At 36.6% G+C, this 19234-nt stretch overlaps 1 protein-coding gene and 1 pseudogene across 4 annotated transcripts in view; one reads left to right on the top strand and one right to left on the bottom strand.

Moving 5' to 3' along the window:
• LINGO2 (leucine rich repeat and Ig domain containing 2) overlaps positions 1–19234 on the bottom strand; it is a 1139090-nt gene that overhangs the window by 654741 nt on the left and 465115 nt on the right. The window lies entirely within an intron of this gene.
• Positions 6501–17902, top strand: LOC109449716 (tyrosine-protein phosphatase non-receptor type 12; annotated as a pseudogene).

Genomic DNA, 19234 nt, shown 5'->3' with positions numbered 1-19234 from the left:
TTAAATTCTGTTATGAACACTCACTTGAACCATTACCTGTAGCGTCAGTACTAAAAGTCATGCCTGCATTCTAGAATTCATCAACCTGGGTGCAGTGTGGCTTCAAAATAGTTTTATCTATGTGCACACGCATGTGGTGTGAGTGTGAGGGAGGTTGGTGTGGAAAGTGAATAAATAATTAAAAGTTCTAGCAGTATGAACCGGACAGATTTTTTTTTTTTTTATCGGGGTGAGAATTGGTAGTAAAGTTACATAGATTTCAGGTGCACAATTCTGTAATACATCATCTATATCTCACATTATGTGTTCACCACCCAGAGTCAGTTCTCCTTCCATCACCATATATTTGATCCCCCTTTACCCTCATCTCCCACCCCCCAACCCCCACCTCCCCTTGCCCTCTGGTAACCTCTAAACTATTGTCTGTGTCTATGAGTTTTTGTTTCTCATTTGTTTGTCTTGTTCTTTTGTTGTTTTTGGTTTATATACCACATATCAGTAAAATCATATGGTTCTCTGTTTTTTCTGTCTGACTTATTTCGCTTAGCATTATACTCTCAAGATCCATCCATGTTATCACAAATGTTCCTATATAGGAACATTTGTGAACCAGACAATTTTATAGCAGCTTAATTTTCTTTCCTTTTCCCATTTTGTTGCACTGTGTGGAGAAGAAGAAATGGGAAAATTAATCAGGCCCTAAGACCTGATCATTGGACAGCACAGGTAAAGATCCCTAAGCCTTACATTTTCCTGATATAATTGATGAAGACATTCTAAGCACAATATAAGTCTTTGTGCTGAGCATAATATAATGCAAATGCTTGACCAGATGATTTTGTAGAGCAATATCCATTTTTTAAAATTAAACAACTGACATTTTCAATGCCCAAAGGCTCTGGTACTATACAGATTATTGATTAAACTGACATTTTAAAATTACTATAGTGCAAAAAAAAGCTCATTAAAATAGAAAAATACATTTTGGGGGGCTTTTAATAGCTGAAAAATAGCCCGAACACTAATAGCGCAAATGTTTGACTAAAGCACCAGGTGGAAATTTGTATCAATACTCAAAGGTCCTCAAGCAAGATTTCGTTTCATGGGATTGTTTTCAAACCACATAGGTATTTTTACCTATTACGGATCTTCAACTCTTAGACCTAGTCCTGTACTTGACTACTCTCTAGAAACAATAACAAGCTTCTAAATGAACTTCCACACCCACTGAGCCTTTTTGTCTGGTAAGTGAAGCTTGCTGGAATATTCATGTCAGCTCTTTTGTTTTCCTTAGCTTAAATTATACCAGAACAGATTTTAGTAATCCCCTCCAGTGACACAAGTATCTAAACATCCATGATCCATTGAAGATCCAATTTTAAAACAATGGGATTCATGTTGAATATACAAAAAAGATATCTTTAAAACATCTACCATTTCAAATTCTGAGTCACACTTGTAAAGTATTCAACTTAACAGGGGTGAGTCGCTACACTACTTTTCAAGGGATTTGCATTATTGATCAAATTCAGGGGAAGACAAGTTGGGGAGAATACAAAACTACACCTGGACAATGATGAAAAAATAAAATTGGATTAAAAGGAAACAGTGTAACCCACAAACTACCTGTGGAAGTTGCGCAAACTATCTAGGTTAGGAAATACCGATTTTTTTTATACCCTAGACAACGTATTTAGGGCTAAGCATAGCTTACTATAGGGGAGAAATATGAATGATACTGTACTAGAGAGAGTTATTTTTATATTCTCGCATATACTGTTTATTCCTTTTTACAAGGGTAGGGCTTCATTTTCACCACAACTAAGTTTGACCTCAAGTTAATTTTCAGAGTTCTGTTTGAAGTTTCAAATAATATACTTAAATAGCCGTGTCAAGTGAAATACCTTGGCCATTTTTTAAATACCAAAGGTTGAAATTATGAGAAACAGAGACTATCATGAATACTGTGCCAGAGGCTCTTCTGTAATATGTGTTCTGAAAAAAAGTAAGAGAGGGAGAGGGAGAGAGAGAGAGAGAGAGAGAGAGAGAGAGAGAGAGAGAGATTCCTGAGAGTCTTCTCTCCTCACCACTTATTTGAATGAACATATGTAGGTCATTCATCCTTTCTCTCTCTTTCTCTCTCTCTCCCCCTCCCTCCTCCCTCTCTCATTTGTCTTATTCCACATTGTGCTTGTTACTCAATCTATCATGTTAATCTTTGCATGTTCTTTGCACATGGACACAATAAATCAATGTAGGCTAAAACTAAATCACTGTGTATGCAAATGACCTAACAATTACAGTGGGGATTTTGTTTATTTTGGTCTAAATGGAAATGTGCAACGAACAAATATCATTCAATATTTCGATGCTAATTCTACTTTCTTATTCCCTGAAACAGGTTTATACAATCACTTAGTTTTACTGCAATAAGATCTAATGATTGTGCCAAATACCACAAATTGAAAAGGTGCCAAGTAACAGTTATCAGCATGGACTCAGTAAATGGGAAAAAAGAGAAAGATGTATTAGCCGCATAAAGCATGGGAAAAAAGTAAACGGGGGGGGGGGGAAACTTTGAAAACATTTTAGTTCACTTTTAACAATCCCCTGAAATTTGAACTAAACTGTCGTCTCTTAAAGTCACTGTATGCTCATTCCTATAATTACACATATAGTCAGAACTGAAGCTTCACTTACACAGTTGCTGCAGGCCGCAGTGAGCACTGCAAAACAGAAACACATTACCTCTGGCAGAGTGTATCGCAGTGACCCTATTAAACTCCTTTAAGGATTCACTTTACGATCTCAGCTCATTAGTCCCCTAAATAGCATTTGTCGAGACGAAAGGGAACACTTAGAAGGAAAGCCTTCTCAGTCAAATATGAACTGAGCCAAGAAAAAGCCCAGAAGTTATCAAAACAAAGCTTTGCAAGTTTGGAATAAATTAGCTTGCTTGGCCACAAACTGAATAATGTTCCTGTGTTTCTTTCAGTGCCTAAACATAATCTATTCGCCGCAGGCTTTTTTTAGACCAAAAATCTCATGCTGCCAACGGTTATCTGTAACTCCTTTAAATGGAGAAGTGTCACTGCTTCAATTGACTTGGTTTCAACTAAGGGAAATTGCCCTCCGAAGGATGCAGGTGTATCCATCATTCAAAAGCCCCAAAAGGTATGTTCCTCATTTAAAACTAAACTCACTTAAGCAATGAGAACTAATTACCACATTAATTTATTGTCAACACAACTAAGTACAGGCAGGCAGACATAATAATATATGTGTAAATTACTAACCAAGCGAAATAAAAAGGAAGCTCTAACGTGAGTCCCCTTCTTGGTACAGTGCAAATATAAAAGCCGTATTTTAGGTTCAGTTCTGTTGTTTTATTAATATTATGATACAAATGTCTGTGTCCATATATTCCCAGAATGCTTTCTCTGCCTTTCCTTATGCCCTTAGCTCATTTTGGTTTCTCCATGTGTGTGGGAAACCTACTCCAGGGTGTTCTCCCATAATCCTCATCGCCTGGTGTTCATGCCCTTGCAAAATCCCTTTCCCTTGATTGAGGGTGGGACTTTGTGATTTGAGTCTAACTGACAGAATATAGCAAAGGTGATGGGATGCCAAGTCTCTTCCACAATTATATAAGACCCTGTTGTTTTTTTGTTTTGTTTTGACATCAACCCTTTTTTTTAATTAAATGTATTGGGGTGACAGTGGTTAGTAAAATTACGTAGGTTCTGAGTGTACATTTCTATAATCCATCACCTATATATGACATTGTGTGCTCACCCCCCAGTCAGTTCTCCCTCCATCTGCCTTACAGCTGACTTTCTCCAGTCTGTTCTAGTCCTTGCTGCCTTGAGAAGTGTGTAAGCAGTCCTATTAGGGCAGCCCGCATGGCAAGGATCTGTGAGTACTGTTTAGGAAACTGAGCAGGCGTTAGGAGCTATAGGCAGGCGGAAGAGGCTTAGGACGGCCTCCAGTTACAGCCAGCAGAAAAGCCAGGGCCCCGGGTCCTACAACTACAAGAAAAGGAAGATGTCAACCAATTAAATAAGTTTGGAAATAGATTTTCCCCAATGGAGCCTCCAGATGAGAACATGGGCCAGCGAACCCTTTGCTTTCAGACTTGGATGACCCTGAGCAGAAGGGACCCACCTAAGCTGGGCCCAGACTCCTGACTGCTATCAACTGTGGGATAAAAATGTGTGTTGAGTTGTTTTAAACTATTAAATGTGGGTGATTTGTTATGTAGCAACAGAAAACTAATATAATGGATATCAAGGTAAGATAGTATCACTCACGGGTAGCAGTGCCACCATCCAACCCAACAACCCTTCTCCCTCAGTCAATTAGTCATCAAACCTAATTCTCTGACATGTCATTTGATGATTTTCATCGTTCTGTTGCCTTGGAACAGGCCTTCATCATTTCCCACCAGGAAAATCATTGGAGTCTATTTCTGGGGCATTTTCTTTTCCCTTCATGAATACTTTTGCAAATATTTTTCAAAGTTGTTTCTAGATATCTTATCAAAACCATAAAATAAGTAGATAGACTCTGGCTTTGGAATTTCTACCTCTTTCACTGTTCCCCCCATTCTATTCCATTTATTCCCATTTACTTAGGCAAATTCCTTGGTCCTCGGGTTTATCCTTCATTCTTCCTGACAATGAACCTTTGCAAACCTCTCAACCCTTCACATTCTATCATGCCATCTCACTTCTAAGGGTTATAAGACCATAATAGCTTAATTCTAATTGCATTTTAACACAGAATCATACAGACATACTGCCATCACATAGTGTTTTTCAAACATATCTTACAGCAAAAACATTATTATAAATAATAGTAAAATTACATTTCAATATATAGAACAGATAAATGCAAGGCTGAATGTAAATGGTGTTGTGGAAGGATATGTGGGTGGAGTTTGTAGATAACCCAGTGAAATGCTGTCTCAGCATCTACTATACCCTTTAACACACAGAGTCAGCCCAGCAGCATCTATGAGTAACCACAGGGTTCTGAGTAAGACAATTTGAAAGCCACTGCTTCAAATCAAAATAAGTATTCTTTAATACGGATACATTTAAATGATTATCAAGAGAGATTGGTGGACACTTGTGATGGAATCAGATCATTTTGCTAAAATTTAATTCACAAGATACCAGTTCACCCTCAAATTCTTCACATTCTTAAACACATGTAAAGTTACTGTACTAATTTCAATAACTTTGATTATTTTCATGCTGGCTGATCCTTAGATAAAGTTGATTTGTGGAAACAGAAGTATTCATGGAATTGAGGCTTTTTCATTCTTCCCCACACCACAATAAATGCACTGAGGCCATCACTGAGCTTGACTTACTGAATCAAAAATTGACTTTTTTTTTCTCCCTATAGCCACTAACCTCCACGTGCAAGCAAAACTTGATGTCTTAATCACTGATAGAACGTTTTGCTTAACTTCTCTACTGCACCCTTAAGGAACTGGGGTGGGGAGAGAATTTTTCTTAAAAAGAAGCAACACATCTATATAGAAAAAATGTAAAAGAATATCTACTTTATATATTAATAATCTTGGGACTCTGGCTAATTTGTACCTGTCATCTACATAATGAACGTGCATATTATTTTATAAATGTGAATCATATCTCCAAGCAGAGTTTTAGCTAAAAGGATCTGAAAGGTTGCATAATAATAGAGATGCATCTGGCCCTTCCACTGTAATAGATCATTGTTTCATAATGACAATGGTTACACCAAGAGCTACAATTTATTGCATTCTTACTATATGCCAGAGCACAACTAAAGATTATATATAATGCAATTTATCGAGAACACATATAAAAGTCATTATTAACTCCATCAACAATATATGAAACTGAGACTAAAAGGGGTGAGGAAACTTTAAAGCAAAGAAATCTTATACGTCCCAGAGATGGAGTCTGATTTCAACTCTTATTTCTAATGCCTGTTTTCTGTGTCACTGGCTTAACTCTGGAATAAAGTGCAAAAATGGAATGGAATAAAGTGCAAAGATGTTAAATGAATGACGATTTATAGCACTTGATACTTGCCCTATAATATCCTTATATCAATTCCTAGGTACCAAAACCAAGAATCTTAATAATGCTCTTAATGTTAGCTGGAAAAAAAAAAAAAAAAGCTAAATTACTATACAGTTCTCTCTTGCTGCTAAAATAATCCAAAAATTGGCTATATAGCTCAAGGACACATAATATTTAAAGCCAATATGTTCAAACACCTACAATTTGGTACCATTTCTCACTTTTACCTCTGTAACTGATCATTCATTTAATAATATAACCATTAAACATTTATTGCATTTCTACCATCAGTCAGGCTCTTTATTCGGTACTTGATATGGAGTGATTTTAAAAGACCATCACTGTTGTGACCCAGATTTAGCAATAGGCTGTGCAAATACATTATAATAATTATTCTATCACAGACATGTTCAAGATAAAATGGAAGCACAAAGGAAAGTATCTTTAATCGGCCTGGCAAGGTCTAGTCTCATTCCAGTGTTAACCTCAGATTCTGATGACATGCTTCTTACTCAGAATTCTACCTTGAAGTTAAGTAAGCTCTTACTCAAAACATGGCTCTGAAATGTCAGGCCAGTCTAATAGCAAATAGCCCATTTGGAACTTGGAAAAAAAAATACTGTGGCTTGAGAAGACTGATGGGGTTGTGGGTAGAACATATTTCTTCTGTATACATTTATTTCTTACAATATTTAATATGCTTTATATCTTCTTTTTTAATTAAAGTTTATTGGGGTGACAATGGTTAATAAAGTTACATAGATTTCAGCTGTACAATTCTATAATACATCACCTATATATCACATTGTGTATTCACCACCCAGGGTCAGTACCCCTTCCATCACCACATATTTGATTTAACTAGTTCCTTCTTACCAACAAGTGTTATACACTAACCACATAGATATCCGTGTGCTTACTCATATTTTGAGCATATTATAAAATGATAATTAGTAAAAATATTAGGTTATTATGGTTTCTAGCTATAACTTCTGTGCCCCAGTTAAAAATTGTTACACAAGGTAATTTTTAATTGAATATGTGGTTTTCTGAAAGATCTTTTGTAACTCCGCTGTTTGGACATGAGACCCATTTTTTTTCCATTAAAAATTGCAAGTGGAGACGACGTTCCCAGGCCAGTATCCCAATCTAAATATAATTGATGAGTATTATTAGCAGTAAAAGTCTCCATTCTATCTCGTGGATCCCATGTGATTAAGGAGGAAGAAGGATAAAGAGGAATCTCCTTTTAACTCCTTGTACATAGCTCTATTTATGGGTACAATTTTGAATATATGACTTATTCTTTTAATATTTTACTATTTCCTTTCTTTTTCTGTATTCATATTTTCAATAAATACACTCATTGTTCTACCTCAAAGGGCCTTTCCTATCTCCCAATGGACTTCTGATAAAAATAATGCATATAACAGTCACATGTGCTTATTTATACTACCTAAAATCTTACATATATACCAACTCCTGTGGTCCTCACAGCAGCCCAATGTGGTAGATATTATTAGTCCAATATTGTGAAATTAGAAATCCAAGGCACAAGAACTTAAATAACTGACCCACAATGACACAGCTAGTAGGGGCATCCAAAACTAGAATTCAGATGTAGGCAGTCCAGCACTAGCGACCACATTTTTAACCATCTTGTCACTATATCAATGGTGTTGGGGCTGTAGCTATGAGGGATGGAATGTCAAGGTAGCCAAGGTTTGACATGATTCATGTATGAGTGGGATGCTTACCTGTTCAGAAACTAAACGACTCACTTCCATAGACACTTTTAAACCCCAATTTCTCATTAAATGAGATAGTACTACCTCCGTTCAATGTGTTTTTATGATTTTATCCCATTTGTTATTTTTTATGCAGCTTAAGAAGTTTACTGTATGTGAATTGTACCCATTGAGCTGTCAGTATACTTTATGTGCTCCAAATCCTGATGCAGAAAATCAAGCGTCCCTAAAAAAGGGCAGGACAAGTAGAAGACATTTCAAATTTGTCATGATTTTCTGGATGCTGAACAGAGCTATTTATCACTGGCAGGCTTCACTTAGGGCAAACTGTGTTGAAACAGATGTGATTGAGTTCTCACAAATAATTACACATTCTGATGTTGCTTCATTAAGCAATAAATATATGAAAAATAAATATATGTTCAACTTCACCAAATATCAAATAAATTCAATTCTCAATTGATATATACATTATATTGGCATAATGTTTTAAATAATGATAATATTCAGTTTATGCAAAGGGACAGGAAAATAGGTATTCACATTCAGTCTTGGTAAAAATCAATGTCTATATGTAGATTCATACATCAATTTTATAGACAAAAATCAATGTATAAACATATATAAATACATACAGATAAAAATCTATATATTTTTACAGGATACTTTGTCAGTAGTTTTTAACTTTTAAAAGGTTATACCAAGCAAATCCACTCCAAGGAATGTTTTTTAGGAAAGCATGAACATAAATGCTTTAATAAATAGGTAAGTGGAAAGCAGGCAAACAATCAAATGATAGAAGTAAATACATTTTCAATGTTTTATAATAGTGATTTTGTGAAATACCCTATGTGTCTATGATTAAGTGGGCAGGTAAGTAGATTGTACTACTTCCAATAATATAAAACTACTAAGTCTCCAATACTGTTGAATGAACACAGCAAATTGCAAAACAGTATGCAGCATATAAAAAGTATTTCTGTTTAAAAAAAGCATCTGGAGAACGCGAGGATATTGGTTTAAAAGACATATACTTCTGTATCATTAGATTTTTGCGATTAAAAATAGAAAAATAAAAATATAACTTGACCAACTGATAATGTTTTTCTTGAAGGTATATATTTTGGTTTTCTGCATGAACTACTCATTTTAATAAAAATAACAGTATTAGTGATGTGATATTAGGATCTATTTTCCTTCCACTTACTTTAGTTTATGCATATTTTTACTTCCTAAAAACAACTTGACATAAAAGAATGTAATGAAGAATTTTTTTTCTTTCTTAATTGTGAATCTATAAATCTCTTTTTCTTTGCACAACAGGAATCATTGATTTCTTTTAGATATCAGCTTCTTTATCTTTAGGTGTTAGTTCTTTTCAAAGCTATGCTAAGCTACAAGAATCTTGTTCAAGCCTTCTGCTCTTATTTGGCTATTAAAACTTTGTCACTGAATCATTTATAGCAAATACACATGCTAAAATTCTCCACTACTCATTCTCCATGGTCTGACTCCACAGTTTAGGGAAAATTGTCTTTACATAGCTTGTAATAAATGGAACATGGGAACAGCAAGTAATTATGCTGTGTTTCCATTATGCCAAAATGTGTATATCTAGAGTTACACACAAATAAGATTCGCAAAAGGAAAAGCAAATTTACTAAACGTGGATGGGCATTTCATATTCATTCCAAACCTGCAGTTAACTTCTCAAATTAAATGTCTCCAATACAGCCTCAAGTTGATTTACTGTTTTGTTTACTTACCAATGAATGAATGAATTCATTTCTGAGCATATTATAGGAATCAGAAATACCTGTGTGATAATACAATGAATGGAGCCTGTTTTTCAGTGAGCTTACACTCTAATACTCTAAGTCAAATTAATAAAGACTCATAATATAGGAGGATTAATATATAGGTAAATGAGGTATTATTATAAGTTCAGACTAATTATTATTATTGCATATAAGTGGGATTCAAAGATGCTAGACAGGTAGCAGGAAGCTAGATATTTTTAATGCCAATCCAAAAAGCTGTTTAAATAATTAAATGTCTAATTTCATTGAAAAGGAATTAAGATGAGCTAAAGAGGCTGAATTTTCTTGTCAGAAACAATATAGATTTCCCATTATAAAACTGACATGACCTAAATTTTTATTCCTTGGCATGGTGACTTATTCTGAAGGAAATGCAAAAGTAATCCACATGCTCCATACTTAATCTTCTGGGATTCAAAAGCGGGGTGTCATATTTTTCAAACTTTTATGAGAAATATATTATTTCTTCTATTCCTGAACTGATTAGAACTCCATGTGAACTTACAAGGCAACTAGAGTGGAAATTCAATTTAAAACCAGAGACATCAGGGAGATCTAAGATAGCAGAGTAGATAAACATTGTGCCTGCTTCCTTCCATGAATACATTAAAATTACAACTAAATTATAGAATAATCAACCTGGAGAAGCATCTGAAGTCTGGCTGAACCGAAGTTTTACAACTAGGAATGTAAAGAAGAAGTCATGTCGAGACTGGTAAGAGGGGCGGAGATGTGGAAATGGCTAACCCCAAAACTCCGTGTGGTGGTTGAGAACCAGAAGAGATATCTCTGCCACAGAAGTTCCCTCCAGAGAAGCAACAAACCCCAGACAAACACTGGCCTCCCCAGCCTGGAGTACTGATGCCAGGAAGAGGAGTGCCCACAACATCTGACTGAGAAAAGCATTGGTGATTCCCACCAGCCGGGTGGGATGGAAGGCTGTGGGAAATCTAGGCATCCTCTTAAATGGCCCGCACATGGACTCTGTCACTCCCAGGCATTCACCTGGACTCCTGTGGAAGGACAGCAGCTTGGAAGAGTTGGAGACATGTTGGGGGCAGACTGAGTTGTGCAACTTCAGGATGAGGACTGGAAGAACAGTCCTCATTTTCCCTGTATGGCGCTCTCTACCTGGGCAGCAAACAGCCAGGCACCATCTTTCCTGTGTTGAGCCCGCCCCCATATGCCAAATCAGAATCTGATTGGCTTGGTAAGCTTCATTTCTTCCACAGTGCTGACTCACTGGACCCCACCCTTCCCAACACCAGAGGCACTTTCTCTCTGAGCAGCCAGCCCCACTTACTTTACACAATTTCTTGGGAAACTATCAGAGTCCACAGGACCCAGGCAGGTGGCAGCTGGCCTCAGTGTGCTTTGAGACGTTTCCTGAGTAGCTCCAGACTTAGCACTGGCACCAAATCAGAGTCTACATTAACCTGTTGACTACAAGTATTCCCACTTTAGTGAACTACTCCCTGAGACCCTGCTTCACCCAACTTGCATACCGCATGAGGCTTTATCAGGGGCTGAACCTTAGGGGAGCCAGAGATGACAGCAGTCCTTGGAGTATCCTGGCTTTTTGCAAAGCTACCTCAGGCCTGGTACTGGTGGCAGCTGTCCTCAGTTCACAGTGTGGCTTCTCTCATACACCTCTAGGGTCAATACAGGTAGCGAACAACTATGGACTGTTTTGTAGCTCCTACTAGGTTGTACCTGGCTGGTCACAGACTGGGTGATTTGGGGCGGCACTCGAGCCCCTTGCTAGATGACCAAGAACCAATATACTTGGAGGTTTGCTTCAGAGCATAGCAGAGCACCACCCAATTAGCCCTACGAGTGACAGACATAGAGGCCTCAGAGCCTGCTGGGGTGAATCTCACTCAGTAGGTTAAGCCCCTGGCACAGCAACCTGTAAGATGTGGATGTTGCAGAACCACACAGACAATCAGCCTGAAGGTCAATACCACCAACTAACATGCCAAGATTAATCAAGGCTCAATTATAATAGGAAGGCACACACAATCCACACAAATGACAATCCTGGAGCAGGTGACCAGAAGACTGTGCCCGGGCCCCACAGGGCACCTACTACATAAGGTCACCCAGCCAACTCTGGGAGACATAGGGGATCTACCTAATACTTAGAAACAAACAGACAGGCAACCAAAAATGAGGAAACAAAGAAATACATCCCAAATACACGAACTGGAGAACATTCCAGAAAAAGAACTGAACGAGAAGGAGGCAAGCAACCTATCAGAGATAGAGTTCAAAATAATGGTTATAAGGATGCTCAAGAAACTTACTGAGAACTTCAACAAAGTGATAGCAAACATTAAAAAAAAAAAAAGGACATTGAAAGCATAAAAAAGAACCAGTCAGAAGTGAAGAATACAGCAACTGAAATGAAGAATGCAATAGAAGGAATCACCAGCAGACTAGAAGAAGCAGAGGATCTAATCAACAATTTGGAAGACATAGTAGCAGAAAACACTCAATCAGAAAAGAAAAAAGAAAAAAAGGGAAAAAAAATGAGGATAGTTTAAGGGGCCTCTGGGAGAACATCAAGCATAACAACATTCACATCATAGCAGTACAAGAAGGAGAAGAGAGAGAGCAAGGGATTGAGAACCTGTTTGAAGGAACAGTGACTGAAAACTTTCCTAACATGAAGGAAATAGACATACAAGTCCAGGAAGTACAGAGAGTCCCAAACAAGATGAAATCAAAGAGGCCAACACCAAGACACCTCATAATTAAAATGCCAAAGGTTAAAGACAAAGAGAATCCTAAAAGCAGAGAGAGAAAAGTAGTTAGTTAACTACAAGGGAACCCCCATAAGACTGTCAGCTGATTTCTCAACAGAAACTTTGCAGGCCAAAAGGGATTGGCACAAAATATTCAATGTGATGAAAAGCAGGGACCTACAACCAAGACTACTCTACACAGCAAAGTTATCATTTAGAATCGAAGGACAGATAAAGAGCTTCTAGACAAGAAAAAGCTACAGGAGTTAATCACCACCAAACCAGTATTACAAGGGATGTTAAAATGACTTTTTTAAGAAGAAAAATAAAGATGAAAATTATGAGTAATAAAATGGCAATAGCTAAATGTCTATCAATAATTACTTTCAATGTAAATGGATTAAATGTTCCACTGAAAAGACATAGGAAGGCTGACTGGGTAAGAAAACAAAACCCTTACATATGCTGCCTTTGAGAGACTCACTTCAGATGGAAAGACAGAAATAGACAGAAAGTAAAGGATGGAAAAATATATTTAATGAAAATGGAAATAAAACAAAACAAAAACCTGGAGTAGCAATACTTATACCAGACAAAATAGACTTTAAAACGAAGGCTCTAACAAGAAACAAAGAGGACCTAGTAATCCCACTTCAGTGTATTTATCCAAAGAAACCCAAAACACTAATTTGAGGGGACCTGTACATTCTTATGCTCATGGAAGCATCCTTTACATTCGCCAAGATGTAGAGGCAGCCTGGTGTCAGTAGATGAATGGATAAAGAGGAGGTGGTACATTTATATAATGGAATATAGCTTGGCCATGGAAATGGGTTCTTGCCATCTGCAGCAACATAGATGGACCTGGAGGGTATTGTGCTGAGTGGAGCGTGTCAGACACAGAGAGACAGATGCAAAGTGATTTTGTTAGATGTGGAATCTAAAGAACAAAATAAACAAACAAAACAGAAAGAAACATATAGGTACATATTCTTGATGGTTCCTAGATGAGATGGGGTGGAGGTGAGTGAAGACGGGGAAGAAATAAAAGAATTCGTTGTTACACAGTAGACATAGGAATGTAGGGTAAAGCATAAGGAATATAGTCAATAATATGGTAGTAACTATGTATGGTGTCAGATGGGTACTAGATTTATTGGGGTGATAGATGGCAGTGGTTGGGGAATAGGGTGAAAAAGGTGAAGGGATTAAGAAGTTTACAGGGTCCACCAGCCCGGTGGCTCAGGCGGTTAGAGCTCCATGCTCCTAACTCTGAAGGCTGCCGGTTCGATTCCCACATGGGCCAGTGGGCTCTCAACCACAAGGTTGCTGGTTCAACTCCTCGAGTCCCCCAAGGGATGGTGGGCTCCACCCCTGCAACTAATATTGAACACGGCACCTTGAGCTGAGCTACTGCTAAGCTCCCGAATGGCTCAGCTGGTTGGAGTGCGTCCTCTCAACCTCAAGTTTGCCAGTTCGACTCCAGCAAGGGATGATGGGCTGCACCCCCTGCAACTAGCAACGGCAACTGGACCTGGAGCTGAGCTGCGCCCTCCACAACTAAGACTGAAAGGACAACAACTTGAAGCTGAACGGCACCCTCCACAACTAAGATTGAAAAGAGACAACAACTTGACTTGGAAAAAAAAAGTCCTGGAAGTACACACCCCAATAATATCTCAAAAAAAAAAAAAAAAGAAGACGTTTACAGGGATGTAAAGCAAGGCATAGGAAATATAGTGAATGATAGGGTAATAGCTATGTATAGTGCCAGGTGAGTACTTGATTAGTCAGGAAGATCACTTCTTAAATTATATAAATGTTTAACCACTGTGCTGTACACCTGAAATTAACATAAAATAATATTAAATGTCAACTATAATTGAAAGAATTTAAAAAGCGGACAAAATTCCAAATATAAAACAAAATTTCCAAATATAAAACAAAAAGTCATGGGGATATAATGTACAGCATAGGGAATATAATCATTAATATTATGATAGCGTGGTACAGTGTCAGGTGGTTGCTGGACTTATCATGGTGATCACTTCTTTAGGTATATAAATATTGCATAACAATGGTGTACACCTGAAAGTAATATAATATTGTATGCTAGCTATATTTTAATAAAATATTTAAAAAATACAGTGAATGCTCCTGGAGTTTTATTATTATGTATCACATATTGAGAGAAATAATCTTTACAAATTTGAGAAAGAAAATACCATCTAAATTCTGGTCCTACTTAAGGTGCTTTTACTAAAAATGGATGTTGCATTTTTTTCAAAATAATTTTGGCATACTCTGGGATAATAACTTTATTTTTCTTCTATGATATATTGATGTGAAAAATTATATTAATGAATTAGTATTAATTGAATTATGTTTGCATTCTTGAAAGAAAACCTGCTGTTTTCATTATTTCATAAACAGCTGGATAAATTTAACATTGCATTTTAGATTTTGGCATCTAAATGCAAATATTTGTGAGATTACTTTGTTGTTTTCTTTTTGTGTGTATTAGTTTTATATGTTTTTGATAGTCCTTGTCTAGTATTTGAATGGGAATTTCCCCCCCACATATTTTAATGCCCTTGAAGAGTTAACAAGTCAGAAAATTATTTGTTTTTTAAAATTTGAAATATTTTTTCTTTAAAATTTCTGATCAGGTAAATGTTTACATTGTTTTTCAAATACTTCTTAAGAATGTTTTCTATTTCTTCAGCAGTTAATATTCATATTTGATAAGATGAGAATGATTCATTATATCAGGATTTTCAAATGTTTTTTAGTCTAAAATGAAACCTCCTTTCTCATCCCTAATTTTGTTCTTGTCTGTTATTTTTCCTTGATTAGAATAAATTGAGCTTTGTATGAATAAAAAAAAAGAATGAAAAAAACAATAAAACCAGAGACCACAATATATGATAATGATCCTTAGTTTTGTCCTCTTTTCCTCTTCCTTCCAGTGTTGTGTCTGGACCTGCTTCCTATTTATTCACTTTGTCACAGTACTCCAGCATGTCTGATCAGCACATCTTCTTGGAATGGGTTAGATATTTTTCAGAGTTAGGGTACTGAGTGTGAATTCTGAAAATTGAATTTTACTTTACACAGTAAAACCTACTTTGAAAAAAAAATCATTTTACCTACTGCTTAGAATAGTTTTTCAAATTGTCACTGGGCTATCATCTGAAAGGCCGTAACATTTTGCAATACCTAAACGGTATCACCAGCTATGATTGCTTACAAGGACTGAACAGGATTTCCCACCACAAAGACCAAGGTGCAGAGCACAAAAACCAAGATGGTGACAGGGCATTGTTGGCAAAAGGGATGAGTGCTATCAACGAACAATTACATATGCATAAAATAATTGAATCACTATGTGCCACAACCTATAAATACAGAGGACTGCCCCGCAGTGGGGGAGAAGGTAAGCTCACCCTAGAGCATGAGCTCACCCTTTTCCATTCTTTGATGAAAGAATAAAGTTTCTTCTCTGCTTTACTGAACTCCATCTTGTTCTATTAGCATGAATGGCACTGTGAAGAGGGACCTTGGTTTGGGCCCCTGACCTAGAAGGACCAGTAACAAAACTATGTTATAAAGAATTATTGAGTTTTAAGAGTTATTAAAAATTGGTTGCAATGACAGATACCATCCAAAGCCAGTGTTGCATATGGTTTCATCAGAAAATTTAACTGACCTCAACAAAAATTATAATAAATCAACAGAACTTCCATGGAAAAATGAATTAACTGTTGAACAGAGAGATTAAAAAAAAATGGATCACAGTTTAAGTTTTGAGATTAAGAAAGTCCCTCTGCACCCAGTAATCCCACTTCTGGGTATTTGAAGAAACCCAAAATGCTATTTTGAAGGGACATGTGCATCCATATGTTCATTGCAGCACTGTTTACAATGGCCAAAATGTGGAGGCAGCCTGGGTGTCCGTCAATAGATGAATGGATAAAAAGGAGGTGGTACATATATACAATGGAACATCACTTGGCCAGGGAAGGGGATGGGTTCTTGCCATTTGTGGCAACATGGATGGACCTGGTGGTGTTGTGCTGAGTGGAGTATGCCAGAGAGAGAAAGGCAGATTCAATGTGATTTCACTTATATGTTGAATCTAAAGAAGAAAATAAACAAAACAGAACTAAACTCATAGATACAGAAAACATTTTGATGGTTGCCAGATGGGAGGGGGATTGGGAGTGTGGGTGAAAAAAGGGGACGGGATTAAGAAGTACAAATTCGTTGTTACAAATTAGTCATGGGGAAGTAAAGTACAGCATAGGGAATATGTCAAAATATGGTAATATCTAGGTATAATGCCAGGTGTACTGGCACTTTCTGCTAGACAAGTCAGGAAGACCACTTTTAAATTATATAAAAATCTAACCGCTATGCTGCACATCTGAAACTAATATAAAATAGTATTGAATGTCAAAATAAATAAATGCGATGTATTTAAAAAAAAAATCCCTCTACATGAGGGACCAGAAAGTTTTGATGGGAACACATTCTTGAACAGGGAACATGCAATTAAGTCATTTTCACCTTGTATAATTGATAAAATCTCTAAGTCACAGGAATTGAATTCAGGAGATCTAAAAGTTGATGACATTTCTCAGAATTCTTGTGTGGACCACCGTGCAACATAGTCAAATAAAGCTCCAGGTATTCCACCAGAAGAATCACAGAAGAATTCAGACACACCTCCAAGGCTAGGCCGCTTGCCTCTTGATGAGAAAGGACAAGTAATGCAGTCATTTCTTGGACCTGAAAATACCCCATGCGTGCCTGATTCCTCTGAAGGCAAATCCTTAGATACCCACTGTCGGACAACGAAAACTGGGAGTGTAACACCAAGCCCCACCGTTGCAGTTGAAACCCATCGTTTTACGGATCATCATAAGAGCTCACCTCTATTCAGATCTCCCCTGAGGTTTACTAATCCTCTTCCCTCTGATGACATGGACTCACATGAAAGGAACTCGGTTGGTGCTGTGACCAAGAATAAAACTAGTATTTCAACAGCAAGTGCCACTGTTTCTGCTGCACTAGGACTGAAAGCATTTGTACAAGGAAAGCATTGCCGATGTCCATTGCTAGACATGATACAGCAGGAATAATGCATTCGGGTGCTGAAAAAGATGTTGATTTAGTAAAGATTCACCTCCTGCCCTAGCTGAAAGAACTCCTGGAATCTTTTGTATTAGCAAGTGAACATAATCACCTGTAAGATCTGAATGGAGTGAACTTCAAAGTCAGGAAGAGTCTGAACAAAAAAAAGTCTGAAGGCTTGATAACCTCTGGAAGTGAAAAATGCGAACATCCAGGAACAGGTCTCACAGACTTGTATAGAATGTCCACCTACTTTCAGTAACAATAAAGACTGAATATTAGAAAATCCAACAGAAGCCACAGATGCTGGTTTTGGTAATCACTGTGGAAAACCCAAAGCACCAAGAGATCCACCTTCAGAATGGACGTAAGTCAGGGAGCTAAAGACATTTTAAATTATACTCGAAATTTCAAGTACCACTGAAAGCCAGATTTATAGGATTCCAAATTAAAAAATGTGCGAGTAACAGCAGTGTAGATTGTTACCTTAGTATATTTTGCTGGGATCATCTACCTGCCTTATAGTACACTTAGGAAAAAATATTACATATGATTTATTTTGTAACTTTGAGTATTATTGCTTTGATGTCTCTTAACCTTCTTACACGCTGCTTATAGACATGTTAACATAGTAACACTTTTATGAAGCTTGATTTTAAGGACCACTCTTTTGCTAATGTTTTATCATGCATAACATTATTTTGCATATGTACTGGGCAAGTAGATATATGATTTGATAAAGTTGCCGTCATAAAATACTGCTAACAGAAGATGTAAGAAATTTTGCATGGTCTAAATCTTTGTGTACCTTATTTGTAAATTATTTGACCTGAAATTTTAGAATACAGTTTCTGACTTTTAAAATTTCTGGATTAATTTACCCAGTATCGCAGGTTATCAGAGATCAAAGATTGTAATAATAATAATACATTTTGTAAATTGTAAGCAAACATTTATTCTTATATTATATTCTGTTTAATTGTCCATCCTAATTGTCCTTGTTTTTATCTAGTCATGGAGATTCAGTGTTTGGAATAATATTAAGTTCTTTTAGCTTGTTTGTGTCACTTTAATATTTGAACTCAACTGAGATTAGAAGACTATAAAAAATATATGTATGAGTGAAGTCATATGGTTCTTGACTTTTTCAGTCTGACTTATTTTGCTTAGCATAATAATCTCAAGATCCATCCATGTTGTCCCAAATGGCAGAGTAGTATTCCATTGTGTATGTATGGCATATAAAACTGAAAGTAACAAAGGGACAAGATAAACAAACAAAGAAACAAAACTCATAGACACAGATAACAGTTTAGTGCTTACCAGAGGTAAGGGGATTGGTAAATGAGGGTAAAGGAGGTTAAATATATAGAGATAAAAGGGTGGTCAACACAAAATGTGATATATAGATGATGTATTATAGAAATGTACAATTGAAACCTTTGTAATTTTACTAACCATTGTCACCCAAATAAATTTATATATAGATATAGATGATATAGATATAGATATAGATATAGATATAGATATAGATATAGATATAGATATAGATATAGATATTTGACCTGCCATTAAAAAAACAAACAAGCAAAAATTAGTGCCACCTCTTTCCAAACTACAGTTCATTTCTTTGTTTAAAAAAAAAAAAAAGTCAAAGTTGCTATCTTGGAAGAGTGCTGTGAAACACATTTGCCCATATTTAA

The sequence above is a fragment of the Rhinolophus sinicus genome, linkage group LG04 (assembly GCF_036562045.2).
Source record: "Rhinolophus sinicus isolate RSC01 linkage group LG04, ASM3656204v1, whole genome shotgun sequence".
NCBI classification, from domain to species: domain Eukaryota; kingdom Metazoa; phylum Chordata; class Mammalia; order Chiroptera; family Rhinolophidae; genus Rhinolophus; species Rhinolophus sinicus.
This window is presented reverse-complemented; position numbering and strand designations above follow the sequence as displayed.